At 42.1% G+C, this 12,633-nt stretch overlaps 1 protein-coding gene across 4 annotated transcripts in view; it reads left to right on the plus strand.

The window, feature by feature from the left end:
* LOC102560872 (pulmonary surfactant-associated protein D) overlaps positions 1–12,633 on the plus strand; it is a 220,315-nt gene that overhangs the window by 109,585 nt on the left and 98,097 nt on the right. Inside the window, exons 1-3 of one of the 4 annotated variants that reach the window (XR_009463011.1) lie at positions 2,307–2,500; positions 2,731–2,812; positions 5,470–5,532. The gene's annotated coding sequence lies outside the window, so the exon portion shown is untranslated. Of the gene's footprint in view, positions 1–2,306; positions 2,501–2,730; positions 2,813–5,469; positions 5,533–12,633 lie in introns of those variants that run through there. The other 3 variants (XM_059729787.1, XM_059729789.1, XM_059729788.1) reach the window with 3 other exon arrangements.

Consider the following 12,633-nt stretch of genomic DNA (forward strand, 5'->3'; position numbering starts at 1 on the left):
GGCGCTTATAGCGCTCCCTGTTCTCCCTCTCACTCTGCCATAAAACCTGGCACCTGCCTTTCCAGCACACTTCATAATGTTTGCTGTGCTAGAAAATGTATGTGTGTATGCATGCATGCGTGTATGTGTGTGTGTGTGTGATATATCTTCTAAGTATTTACTATATCTTCTTCTTCTGTCTCGTTATTTTACTATATCTATGTGTTTACTATATCTTCTTCCATCTGCTTATTTGACTATATCTAATCTACTGCACAGTAAAGTGTCGCTGTCTACACATGTGCCTCATTTACTGCACAGTAAATTAGTCTACTGCAGGGGTTTTCAACCTTTTTTAGTCTAAGTATCCCTGATGGCCGGACGCCGAGTGGGACAGGGAAGGGGGTGTCACATAGCTAGACGCTGAGTGGGGAAGTGGGTGGGGACAGAGTGCTGCTGCCTCACAGGAGCAGGGCTGGGGTGGGATGGGGAAGCTCACCAGGCTAGGATGAGGGCAGTGGTGCCCCTCTGCAGGGCAGGAAAGCTCACTGGGCTCATGTATGGCAGCAGTGGCCACCGCGTGTCAGCTTCCCCATCCTGCAGAGGGTACCACTGCTCTTCCCCTAACCCGGCTCTGCTCCTGGGAGGCAGCAGCACTCCATCCCCGCCTGCTCACACATACCCCCTAGAACCGGTCCAAGTACCCCCAAGGGTATGCATACCCATGGTTGACATCCCTTGGTCTACTGCACAGATAGCTCCTACCTGTAAATACAGGTAGTAAACTAACTGCACAGTAGTGCCTACATACCCTGTCCAGGAGCATATTTGTTCCTGGTTAGCCCCAACACCAGTAGGCAACAGGGGACAGGACACTCTCGTGATCTTGGTGCTGCTCAGATCCCGGCTCCCCCTTACCCTAGAAGTGGAACAGCTCCCAGCCAGCTGCACCAATGCTCAGGGAAATCCCTGCCCAGTTGGGGGCTGGTTGGGAGTTGTTCCAGGAGCAGGACAGCTCCCAGCCAGACTCCAGCTGTGCAGGGAAGCCCCACTGGGGACAAGGCTTGTCCCCATGTGCATGGGGCCAGGAGAGCTCTGCAGAAGCAGCTGTCTCCTGACTCTGTGCACATCAGGCCCCTCCTAATGTGCAAGGGGCCAGGAGACAGCTGCTACTGCAGGTGGCAGAGCTCTCTTGGCCCTGTACACATCAGGACCAGCCCCCATGCCGTCTGCCAGTCCCAGGCTAACACATATAGATGTGCTCCCTGGGAAGGCTTACTTCACCATATTTTACTGTGCATTAGGCCTTTATAGCATTAATGGAATGTGTAGACATACCCTCAGTGTAGTAAATTGTGGACACATCTACATGAGACATTTACTATGCTGTAGCCTAATTAACTGTGCAGTAATCATCTCAGCACCTACATGTGTGCCTTTATTAGGCTGAAGTAGATTAATTTAATCTGCAGCAGATTAGTATTTCTAAATACAAGTGCTATCCTGCTGCAGAATAAAAACTTGTGCAGCACTGCATGTATAGACTCTGGTGGGGTTGGCTGGGGTATGAGGGTGCTTCAGTGCAGGGACTGTCTGCTGACTAGCCCCACATTGAAGCTCTCTTGTGCCCCAGCCAGACTATCCATACCACATTGAGCCAGAGGAAGCAGCTCCTGGCTGGCAGGCTGACCCTCGGGGTTCCCTGTCAGCTGGGGCTGCTCTGAGCTGGCTCCATGTGCTGTGCTTGAATAAACTGCAGAAATTATTTCTCCAGAGTAAATTGCTCCCAGGCACACATTCAAATGGCGTGCCTAGGAGCAGTAAACTCGGGAGAAATAAGCTCTGCAGTTTATTCAGGCGCTGTAATTGCATGTGAAGATGCACCCACAGGAAGGAAATTGATCCCTCTAAGCATTTGCTTCACATTTAACATTGATACGGTTGATACTGTACAGACACATCATATGTTAAATAAGCATGTGCTCTCAAAGGAAGTCATCTAACTTGGGGGGATCATCACTTGAAAAGAGTTCATAAAAGGAAAATGTTTTAATGCAAGATTACAGAATACAAAAGGGCATTGTTTAAAAGTAGGGGCATATGAGAAGGTGTCTTATTTGAGAAGCAAGAAAGGGAAGTTCTTTGCTGGTGGGTACTTGGATGGGAAATCTAAAGGAAAACTCCTGTGCTCTTGGTATTTTGTGCCAGTAAATTCTACAGGTTAAATTACAGGTTAGACCAAAAATATTTGTTAGCTATTTGTTTCAGTGTCAGATTCCTCATACCCCAGCCAGCCCCACCAGAGTCTGCACATGCACTGCTGCGCAGGTTTTTATTTTGTAGCAGGATAGTACTTGTTTCAGTGTCAGATTCCTTCAGTGTCAGATAGCATTACAGGAGAGAATTAATGCTGCACACTGCCACACTTCACTGCAGAGGACTGTATTTTTGGGTGCATGAAGTGAATCTTTGTATGTGTGTGACATGTACTATGTGCACCTTTATGGAGATGGAAAGAGGAGTAATGATGCCTATATTTGTTCCTTTGCTCTGCCCTCTCTTTGCCTCTTTCCTTCTGCCTTGCCCTCCCATTTTGTCTTCCTTCCTGCTACCCCTTCCTCTTATTTTCTTGCTAAACATTTATTTTCTGTATATTATGTTGCTTTCTTCTCCTCCTTTCTTGCTCCATCTTTTTAAGTCTCAATTATTTTTCTTAGAGCCACTAACTGAAGCTGCTTATCTGTCTTACAGAGTCAACTTTTCTGTAGTCAGCATGTCCTGCGAGTGATATCCTTAGGCATTGACTCAGCTGTGCCCCAGAGAAACAGCACCAGTAAGTACCCCAAGAAAATCAACAGTCTTTTTCCTATTTGCCTTTTGCTCAAGGATTGTCTTATTCACCAGATGTCAAATCTCAAGGAGATAATGCAGCTATAAAATATAGCAAGATGTGCATTAGTAGGTTATTATGCACAGGAGGATGCTGAAAAAGTATTTCTCTTCTTTGAGAGAAAAGTAAAATTGGGCAAATAATCTATAACATATATGTAAATTACTATATAGGAATTGTTCAATGGGGTAAAACATGAAGCTTAATTAAACTGAATCTCCTCTGGGGAATGAACCAGTGGTGTCAGGAGCTCACTCTCAGATCCCTTTTACAGTGAGTTGGAAAGACTCATACTTCTTCCTCTCCTTGTGTCTCTCAGATTATGACCTTCCAGGCACTTACCTAGCCAGCCTTATTTGCCTGTGCTCTGCTAACCCTAAATTAGTAGGCTTCACCTCAGCTGCAATCAGTTTGTCCTTCTAGCTTGACTGCCCCTCTGCCTGGATGGCTTTCCACCTAATGATCCCTGACTGCTTCCCTGATTCTCTTTTATCTGTAGCCTTGTATTGTGTTTAGGCAGGAGCCAGTTGCCCAGTTCACTGATTCACTGCCAGCTCTGGATGAAACTTATAGACCCCCAAACAAATGGTGATATGTACCATGCTGGCTATTACATGTGCTTAGTGGCTTCTTGTGGCAATAAATGCACTAAAAGTTTATAAGACTCATTGTGATCTTGGAGAAAAAAGAACACTTTTTGGTTTGCCAAGCGATGCAGATTTCCTAGATATGGAGCCAGTATCCCTCATGTAACACAGAAATTGTGGGGTTCCTGAACACCAGAGATAAGTTTTTTTTAAAAGTACATAATGTTTTGCAGAGTTATACTAAATGATGTGGATAATGTCAATTCTAGCATAGTAAGTGACAGGAAACAAAACAAATAATAGGAGAAATATACCATTAGAGCACTTTAAACTGCTGAACATATAGGGCAAGTCATATTTCCATAACAAATTTTAAGAGCAGATAAACCCTTTTCTGAGTAATCAATATAACACGAACATGGATCATATTGCTTCCTGGAAGGCAAAGCTTTTTCAGTGACATCTTCAAAAATCTATCAGAAATGTTCATTTCCATTTGTCCCTTCAGCTGCAATTAGTGAGCTTTGTCACCATGCTTTAGTCTCTTATATAAGTTTTGTCTGAACACTTATTTCAGCACTATTTGCAACTGTTGAAGCTTAAAATGAAAGAGCTGTAAGATTTCTGGAAGCAATTAAGTTTAGCACAGTGTCTATTCCCATGACCAGACCCTGTACACACTGCTGTTCTTATCAGGTTCATTATGTGTGCCTTCTTCTTCCAGGGGATTAAGTCTTTCCTGTAAAATATTCATTCTAAACAAAGATTTGGCAAACGTAATGTGACTCTAGCAAACCACAGATTTCCAGGAAAAAATAGTTTGTTCCTTTTGAAGTGAGAGGGCAAAAAAAGGTTTTTTTTAATTTTAAAATTCTTCATTGTGCTTATATAACTCAACCAAGCGGAACATTTTAAAAATTGTCATTTCTTAAGCAGTAGCTTGGAGGGGACTTGAATGCCCGATGAAAAAATGTTATCCATTTTGGAAAATTTCAGTTCTATTTTTAAAATGTTAAACTTACATAAGTTATAACAGCTTCAAAGTTCAGTGCTGTCAACATGGTTATTGAGTGATATATTTTCCTTTCAAACTAATAATAATAGAAAAGTCTGCACCCAATGTTTTTCCTTTCAGGCACTTAACCTGTAAATTGCAGCAAGGATTTTCACAGGTAGTGACTTGCCCAAGGCTACTATGACAGCCAAGTCCTAGGTCTTGTCTGCACACAAATTTTGCTGCCTTAACTAAAAATGTGGGTTTTTAAAAACTGATTTAGTTAATTTGATGCAAGTTTACCTACAAAAGTGGTTTTAGTGGTTTATTTAATCTTAGATCAATGTTGTAGAAGGTTAAGTTAAAGTGGAATAAACCCATTTTAAACCAATCAAGTTTCTCCATACACAAGGAATTGCTATAGGGAATTAAATACACAGTTTATGTAGCAGTGGATATGCGAAGTGCTTCAGAGGAAGGTGCAAGAACTGTACAATAGACATATATGGGATACTGTGCCCCCAGCCTCCTTGGATTTCATTCTAATCTGTTTTAGTTAGAGATGGACCTCAGCCCTAAAGCATAAATTCAATCCCTCTTCCAAAATGTTCATCACTATTACTTAACGTTCCCTATCCCAATTCTGAATATTCTTGCTACTCATAAAGAGGTCAGTCTGTTTGAAGCTTGCTAAATCTTGGCTTTGATAATTTCCAAAGCTTGTAAATTCCAATCTAATTATGTGTTATGTGAAAGTTTGCTTTTATGTCTTTTCAGTTGAAATAATAAAATGTTAGGGTTGGAAAAGACCTCAGGGATCATCTAGTACAAGCACCTGCAGAAATGCACAATATTACCACGAAGATCCTATGCCATTCCTGTGAAAGGCTTAGTCACCTTCTGCAGTGAAGGGCTTCCTGCAGATTCCCCATTTATCTTTCTGTTTCATTGTCTTGGTTTTTGTGAGACTTGGAAACAAACTCATGGATACAGCTCTCTCTTGCACCATCTTTTTACAGCTCTGGAATGTACACCTTGTTCCTATGTGATTTTTCAAGGAGATCTAGACTGGACTTTACTAGGTACAGTATGAGATCATTAACTAAAAGCAAAATTACAGTATGTATTTCCTTAACATGCCCCTTTTCTCCTCACCCATGTCACTGTATTGAACTCTATCAGATAAGTGCCCAATTCCATTTAGGGAATAAATAACTGGTATAAAGGACTTTTTCATATAGGACTCTTTTTTTTATTGTCTTGCCAATCTGGTTAGCTAATAGCAGTCCCTGTGGTATGTAGACAGTACATCTGCCAAGCTTCCCCTGGACACACATATAAACAGAATTTCGGTTTTAACAGATAAGGTTCCTTGGGTGAATTTGATATCTTTTATTAGACCAACCCAAATAGTTGGAGAATAGTTATTAAGCAAGCTTTCGGGTTCAAAAACCCTTCATCAGGCTAAGGAGATTTCAACAGTTGGTGTGTGCTCTTCCTGGATGGAATGAAAAGTAAAGAAGCCAGGGGCTGGGCTGGGCTGGGCTGGGCTGGGCTGGGCTGGGCTGGGCTGGGGAGTCAGTTGCCAGGCAGATTGTAATGTATCAAAAATCCAATGTCTATGTTTAGTCCATGATCTCTAGTATCCAGGAGATTGATGAAATGGAGCTCATAGGCTCGTCTCTGGGAAGTGTTGTGTAAATTTCCCTTGAGGATCACGACTGAGAGACTGGAGAGAGAGTGGCCCGCCTGTGAGAAATGTGCCCCCACCGGTAATTGGGTGTTTCTGTCTTTGATGGATTTCCGGTGTGCGTTCATTCTGGTGCCCAGTTGTTGTTTGGTCTCTCCTACATATCTTCCATCAGGGCATTTGGTGCATTGGATGAGGTATATAACATTTCTGGAGGTGCAGCTGTAAGATCCTGGGATGTTGATGGCTCTGTTGTGGGGTGTAGTAATAGTGGGGGTGTTTTAACAGATGGCTTTTGCCCTTTTGGGATATTCTCACCTTAATACAAAATGTGTGTGTGGGCCTCCTGTGACTGACCCATTGTAGTTTTGCCCACTCTTTTGTTATTGGTATTTCATACGTATAGTATAGTAGAACCCATATCTAGGGGATCTCCCTTTCTCCCAGGTTACTTTTACATAGCACTAAATTTCTACATATAATTTTTTTCTCTTGGTAAATATTGGACCGTTCAGGGTAAAAGTTTTCATTTTTATCGCAATATAGATAACCAGTTTTTTAAAAGTTCTATTGTTCTTTTAAGAAAAAGAACTCTTTGCTGCATGGGTCATTTGCATTCACTACAAAATTCCAGCAGTGCCCTTGACAGACAAGTACTAGGAGGGGAGTAATTTAATAGTAAACTTGGAAGCCATTATGGTTTTCATAGTAACATTATCAAAAACATGTCAATAAATGTAACATTCATCTCCTTTACATTTTGAACATAATTCGTTTTGTTTACAAAGCACTGGAATTTTGGCTAATAGAGCTTTCATTAAGCATTAATGATAACAATGGGTAATGGAGTGAGGGGTTTCTGCAGAAAAGCCAGCGTATTTAAAGGGATACTAGCCATTCTGCTAGAAACCCTTGGAAATAACCAAACGTGTGTCTTTGTAGGACTTCAGATTTTGCTAACTACTTTGGTTTATTGCTGATGAAAAGTGTCAGTTAGGCAGTCCTGGAAAAACAAATCTAGTTTATTTTAAGATTAACTCCAGTATAGCTAGTACCACTGATATTACCTTCCTAATGTCATTTGTCAAGGGACCTTCACCTGCTTTTCTCTTCTAAATTCAGTATTTGTCACTCTGATGCTGTTTATGCTAGCAGTGTCTGTTATGGGTGTGAGAGGTTTACATTGTCTTTTAGGCACTGAAATGAGACTAATATCATACCTGCCAGGAACTGATTGTATTACTTATAGTTAATTCATTTTAGGGAGAAAAATTCTTCTTCTGTTTTAGAAGCAATTGTATCATCTACTAAGGGAAATAAATGCTATGTTACAATAGTTCACATTTCACTCAAATCTTCATTGAATGAGTTATGATGCTGACTTCAAGCAAACCCAATTTGTGATTTAACAAGTCAGTGCCTCATTTATTATTAGTCGATTAAATTAATTAATGCTGTGAATTTCTGATCTTTACTACATCATTTAAATATGATCTGTAAAGGTCAAGAGTATGAATGCATGTGTCATGACCCAAAAGGTATGATTTTGTGTGTGCTTCAGCACTGCAGAATTATTTCCCGCCACGAGGAGCTTTCTTTGCACGGTGCAATTTTCAGTTGCATAGAGAAAACCCCGGTGCAAAGGAGTTCCCGCCATTCGCATGCAAATTTGTTTCCCACTATTGGCTGTTTCTAAATTATTCCCACGTGGCAGCTAGCAATTGGCTTGCTAGTTGTATAAGAGGCTTGAGCGGTTTCCGCCCAAGTTGGAGGAGGAGAACTTCACATCCATCTCGTGAAGAACTCTAAGCGCTGTGGAGCTTAACAAACCCTGCGTGTGCCTTAGAGGAGGATACAGGGGCCTGATCAACCTCTAGCCTCTCCCCGTTGCCGCCTGATCCCTCAACGTACCCTTCCCTGCACTCTCAGTCCATGGAGCCTTGCAAACTTCGTGTGTGTGTGTATCCAGAGCTCTTTCCAGGTTTAAGAGGCTCGAGTTTTCCATGGGTCTTGTTCGTGCGAGTTTTCTTTTCGTTTGTAACTGCAACTTAAGCGAAGTTTCTCCTGCCTGCACCGCGACCATCTACGGTGTAAGTAAAATAATCTTTAATCAACTGCTACGCGTCCGTGCCTAATTCTAGTCCGCCATGCCGAATTCTCCGACCCATGTGCCAGGGCTGCTGGCCACAGCCCGCCGCGCGCCCCCGAAAGCCTCGGACCGCTCCTGGCCTGCACAGCATGCTGGTCAAATACACAAAGCCACAGTAGGTGTACATTTTAACCATTATATTTCTGATATAATTGTTGGCAAAACCATTGGCTATTTTAAATTTTAATCTTCTGTGCTACTAGTGTACAGTATAGAAATAACTCTGCATTTTCCCTCATTTGATCACTGAGAATTTGACTGATAACCTTTGTATAGTTCAGAGATTTCTTTGCTTTGTGAATACAATGTTTGGAGAGTATAGATTTATATCACTATGTCTAACTTCAGTAGTGCCTCAGGACAGTATTTTCTCATTAATGAACTTGTTAATGACTGTCATTGAAGACACCCTAATAGTATGAGATGTAAACATTGTCAAAACCCTTCTGTCTCTATCATACAGAAATGGAGATGCATCATTAATTCCCACAGACTGATTCACAGAGCTGTGCAAATTGACGCCCTCTTATTAGGAGCATTATGTCTGAAGGAAATGAAAAGTTGTACATTACCAATTTATGATTTCAAATTTCTGTTCCAAATTAATAGGTTCCAAGAGGTAGGAAAAATTGAACTGAGATAGCATTATGGATTTGTACAAATAAGGCCAAATTCAACTTGCCCCTCCACTGAATCTGATCCTGAAATAATGTTCAGAGCTCTAGTATGAGTTATATGACCATGTATTTTATATAAGTAGGAAAAGAGAGAGTCATTGTAAATGACTGTGTGGGAGCAGAGCAAATAATTCAAAATGAGCAATTCTCTAGATGTCATATTCTGATGTGTTTATTCAAACAGTACGACTGTTCTTAATAACTACAGGCTTCAATATGTCTGCTCATGATGTGATATGCTACTGAAGGTGAGTTATAAGCATATGAGATTCTGCATCAGGGTGAAGTCCATTTCGATTTGCAGTTGGCATAGATATACTAAGTCAGAATATGTAAGGAATGCCACCTTGGAAAATATTGTTCATCTGTGACTTAAAGAAAATGTGGAAGACTCTGTCCTGAAAGCTAGTTCCTAAAAATTGCAATGCATTTGTGAGTAGGCCTGGATTTAGAGTGAATTCAGGAAGACCAAGGAAATGATAGCTGAGGGAGGTGGACCATGAAGAAAAAGTATAATAGGAAAGGACCTTAGAAAGATGAGGGAATACAAATACCTTAGATCAGTGTTGTTGATGATAGCATCCCCTCCAAGTGATGTAACTGATAGATGCTTGTATTAGCCATTTGTAATGATAAAAGTTTTCAATAAAATTGAAGAGTAAAGCACAGATCCACAATCTACCCCATACTAATGTGCAGAATGGAGACTTGGTCAGCAAGGGAAAAAGAAGTATATTTTTCATCGTGGAAATAAAGGTGTTGAGGAGGTCAAAAGTTTGAATGATCCTTGATTAGAAAAGAAAAAAGTAGGTGAAGGACCTAATATAGGTTATTCCATTTAAAAAGAAAATGGAGGAGACTTGCTAGGATGTAACAAATCTAATTAAGATTATAAAATGGTTATAATTAGAAATTTGTGTTGTAGATGCTGAGATCTTCTGGATTTTCATGTCCATGGCTGAACTTTCAGCATTCTAGATCTGATACCCAAAATGAATGTTCTAAAAGTTAGGACAGGGAAGCATAGCTCTGGCTAAAATAGAGAAACTGCATTTTTTTTTCTTGATAAATGGAAGGAAGATTACAGTATTGAACATGTAAAATTTTGAACACTAAACTATATAGAAAGAACAGTCTAGAGCACGGGTGGGCAAAATGGCAGATCCAGCCAGTGGCCAGACTCCATTTCCCAGCAGCCCCTGCCAATGTCACTGTGGCTGGTTTCCATGGAGATCCCAGGAGGGGCAGAGGTGTGACAGCACAGGGCCAGGGTTTCTATGGAGACCAGCCCAAGAGCACGCAGCAGGGTGTGCAGCAGGGAGCTGCTCTGGGACTGGGATTTTGCGGCAGTGACAGCACAGTCTGGAACAGGGGCACAGCCACGATCCTCTGCCCACATGCCCAGGGCAGGAAATAACGGGTGTGTACACGCATACTAAGTAGACTCAAAATAAGGTGACTTAACTAAGTCTATTTAAGTTAAGCCATTTTGGCACATACTCCTTGACATGGTGGCAGTCATCTTGTGAGTTAAGTTAATGCGACTCAACATAATACTCCTCAGAGGTGTATTACCTTGTGCCGCTGTGACAGGGGGCAAGCTCCCAGGCCCGGTTACAACACCAGCCCACGCACCTGTCTCTGGGCAAACCACTCACCTTACTTGCTTGCCACATCTTGATCTTAAATATGTAAAGAGTTGGTACTGAGTGGGAGGTTGCCCTTTCAGCACCCTGATGTCAAGAGCGGTTCTTACATGACTCCAACCTCCATTTATCATGTCCCATGCCTCACAAATGACTTACAGTGTGTTACAGCTCAGGCTTGAGGCCAGGCCAAACACAGTTCATTGTTAGGCCTCTTGCACACTGCTCTTTTCTGAGCCACACTCACTCCACCCTGCTCTCACTAGGGCCTCTGACACACTGCCCACTCTCACCAGGTTTCTCTCACACTGCCGTGTTCTGGGCCACATACGACCCACCCTCCTCCCTTTGAGAAACCATATAGGCCATCAGACATCTCTTCATTCCTTGAGTGGCCCTGACTCAGCCTTTTGGGTCTCTTCCATGACCCTCATCTAAGTGGTGACCAGTCAATTCACCAAACTCTGGGCTGACTCTGTTCCTAGCCCCTCACCGGGCCACTTTGCCCCTTCCTTGGGCCAACACTCCACCCCTACACTGAGGCCCTGAGTCTTACACCCCAATAGGCTCAGATGCCTCTCTCTAGGTGTGCCTGGCCTCAACTCTGCCTTCTCACTATGGCCTGGGGTCTTACACCCTTGGGCTCAGGTGCTTCTCTGTAAGTGTGCTTGGCCAACTCCTGTGTCTTACAACCCTATGAGCTCAGGTACCTCTCAGTAGGCATGTCTGGCCACCTCTGTTCTCACAATAACCCACCAGATGGTGGGGGCTGGGATTAAGGTGCCCCTACTTGCCTTTCACTGGGGAGGTAACTGGCCTGGCATTTCTTGGGGACTCCCACACCACAAGGAGTCCCACCAGGCCACCCTTCCCTGGCAGGGTGCAGTTTCCAGTCATACCCAGTACCAAGATCCTCCTGCCACCCCCTTAGCTGCAAGGTATTCTGGGAGCACCAGACTGCTGCTCTAGCCCTGACAGCAAGGATCTAAAATAGCTGCCTCATAAAGGCTGGCCTGCACCTGCTGGCTGCCTGCTCCCAGCCCTTAAAGTGACAAACACCTAAAAGATGCTCTGTCACAGCCTCATTTAAGTCAACTCTGTTCCATAGATATGTGTATACTCTAAGAGTTTAGTCAACTTTAAAAAGTTAAGTTAGCTTAACTGTGTGAAAGTTAGTATGTGTGTATGCACTCAGTAATCAAAGGGCTACTTCTCATGATGTCTATAGCTTGAATGGAAGTAAGAGTGTCTGTTCACATGGGATTTGTGGTCCATGTAGTTCATGGAGGTTAACTGTAAATATCTAAAATTCTTAGTATTTAATTGCTCCCCCAAAATGTAAAGAAATTCCTAGTCTTCTGATATTGGGTCATTGCTACTATAGGATCTTTTTTTCTTCTCTAAAATGCTAGAGGCAGGGGTAATTTTATCCTCAGTCTCCTGAAATCATGCAGACATCTCTAGCTTTATTATGGATTAAATGCTTTTGGACTTCTCTTCTAAATACCCTGAACATTGAACAATAATGTTCTTTCCCTCTCATCTGTTTGTATGTTTAGTTTTGTAGGGGTTTGTCAAGCTTTGCAGATTTTTGACAATGTGAAGTGCATGTTGAAAGACCTGTAACAATTACCTGGTTTTATGTGAAGATTTGGTGAAGAGAAACATTAGCATTTTTTGTGCTGTGTTAAATCTACGTTTCACGAAGAGTGCTCGCTCCTTTTCTCTCTGAACCATACTGATTTGAAGTGTCTTTTATGTATCTGTCAATGCAAGTGTGTAAAATTTTCTATCTATTCAGCTCAGCCCTTCTGGCATACTTCTCACCTGCTTTTAATTTCCCCTAAGGAAGTCACTTTGTATTCCCATTCTGAAGTTCTTATTTTAATAATACCAGCCCATCCAGAGCTCTAGCTCCCCAAAGAAATATTTCACTGCACACATCATCATCTCTCAGCACTTAAGAGTTTTTCATTAGCATGCAGTATATGTATAGCAGCTCTATATAACCTTGATAAATT

Source organism: Alligator mississippiensis, chromosome 6 (assembly GCF_030867095.1).
Source record: "Alligator mississippiensis isolate rAllMis1 chromosome 6, rAllMis1, whole genome shotgun sequence".
NCBI classification, from domain to species: domain Eukaryota; kingdom Metazoa; phylum Chordata; order Crocodylia; family Alligatoridae; genus Alligator; species Alligator mississippiensis.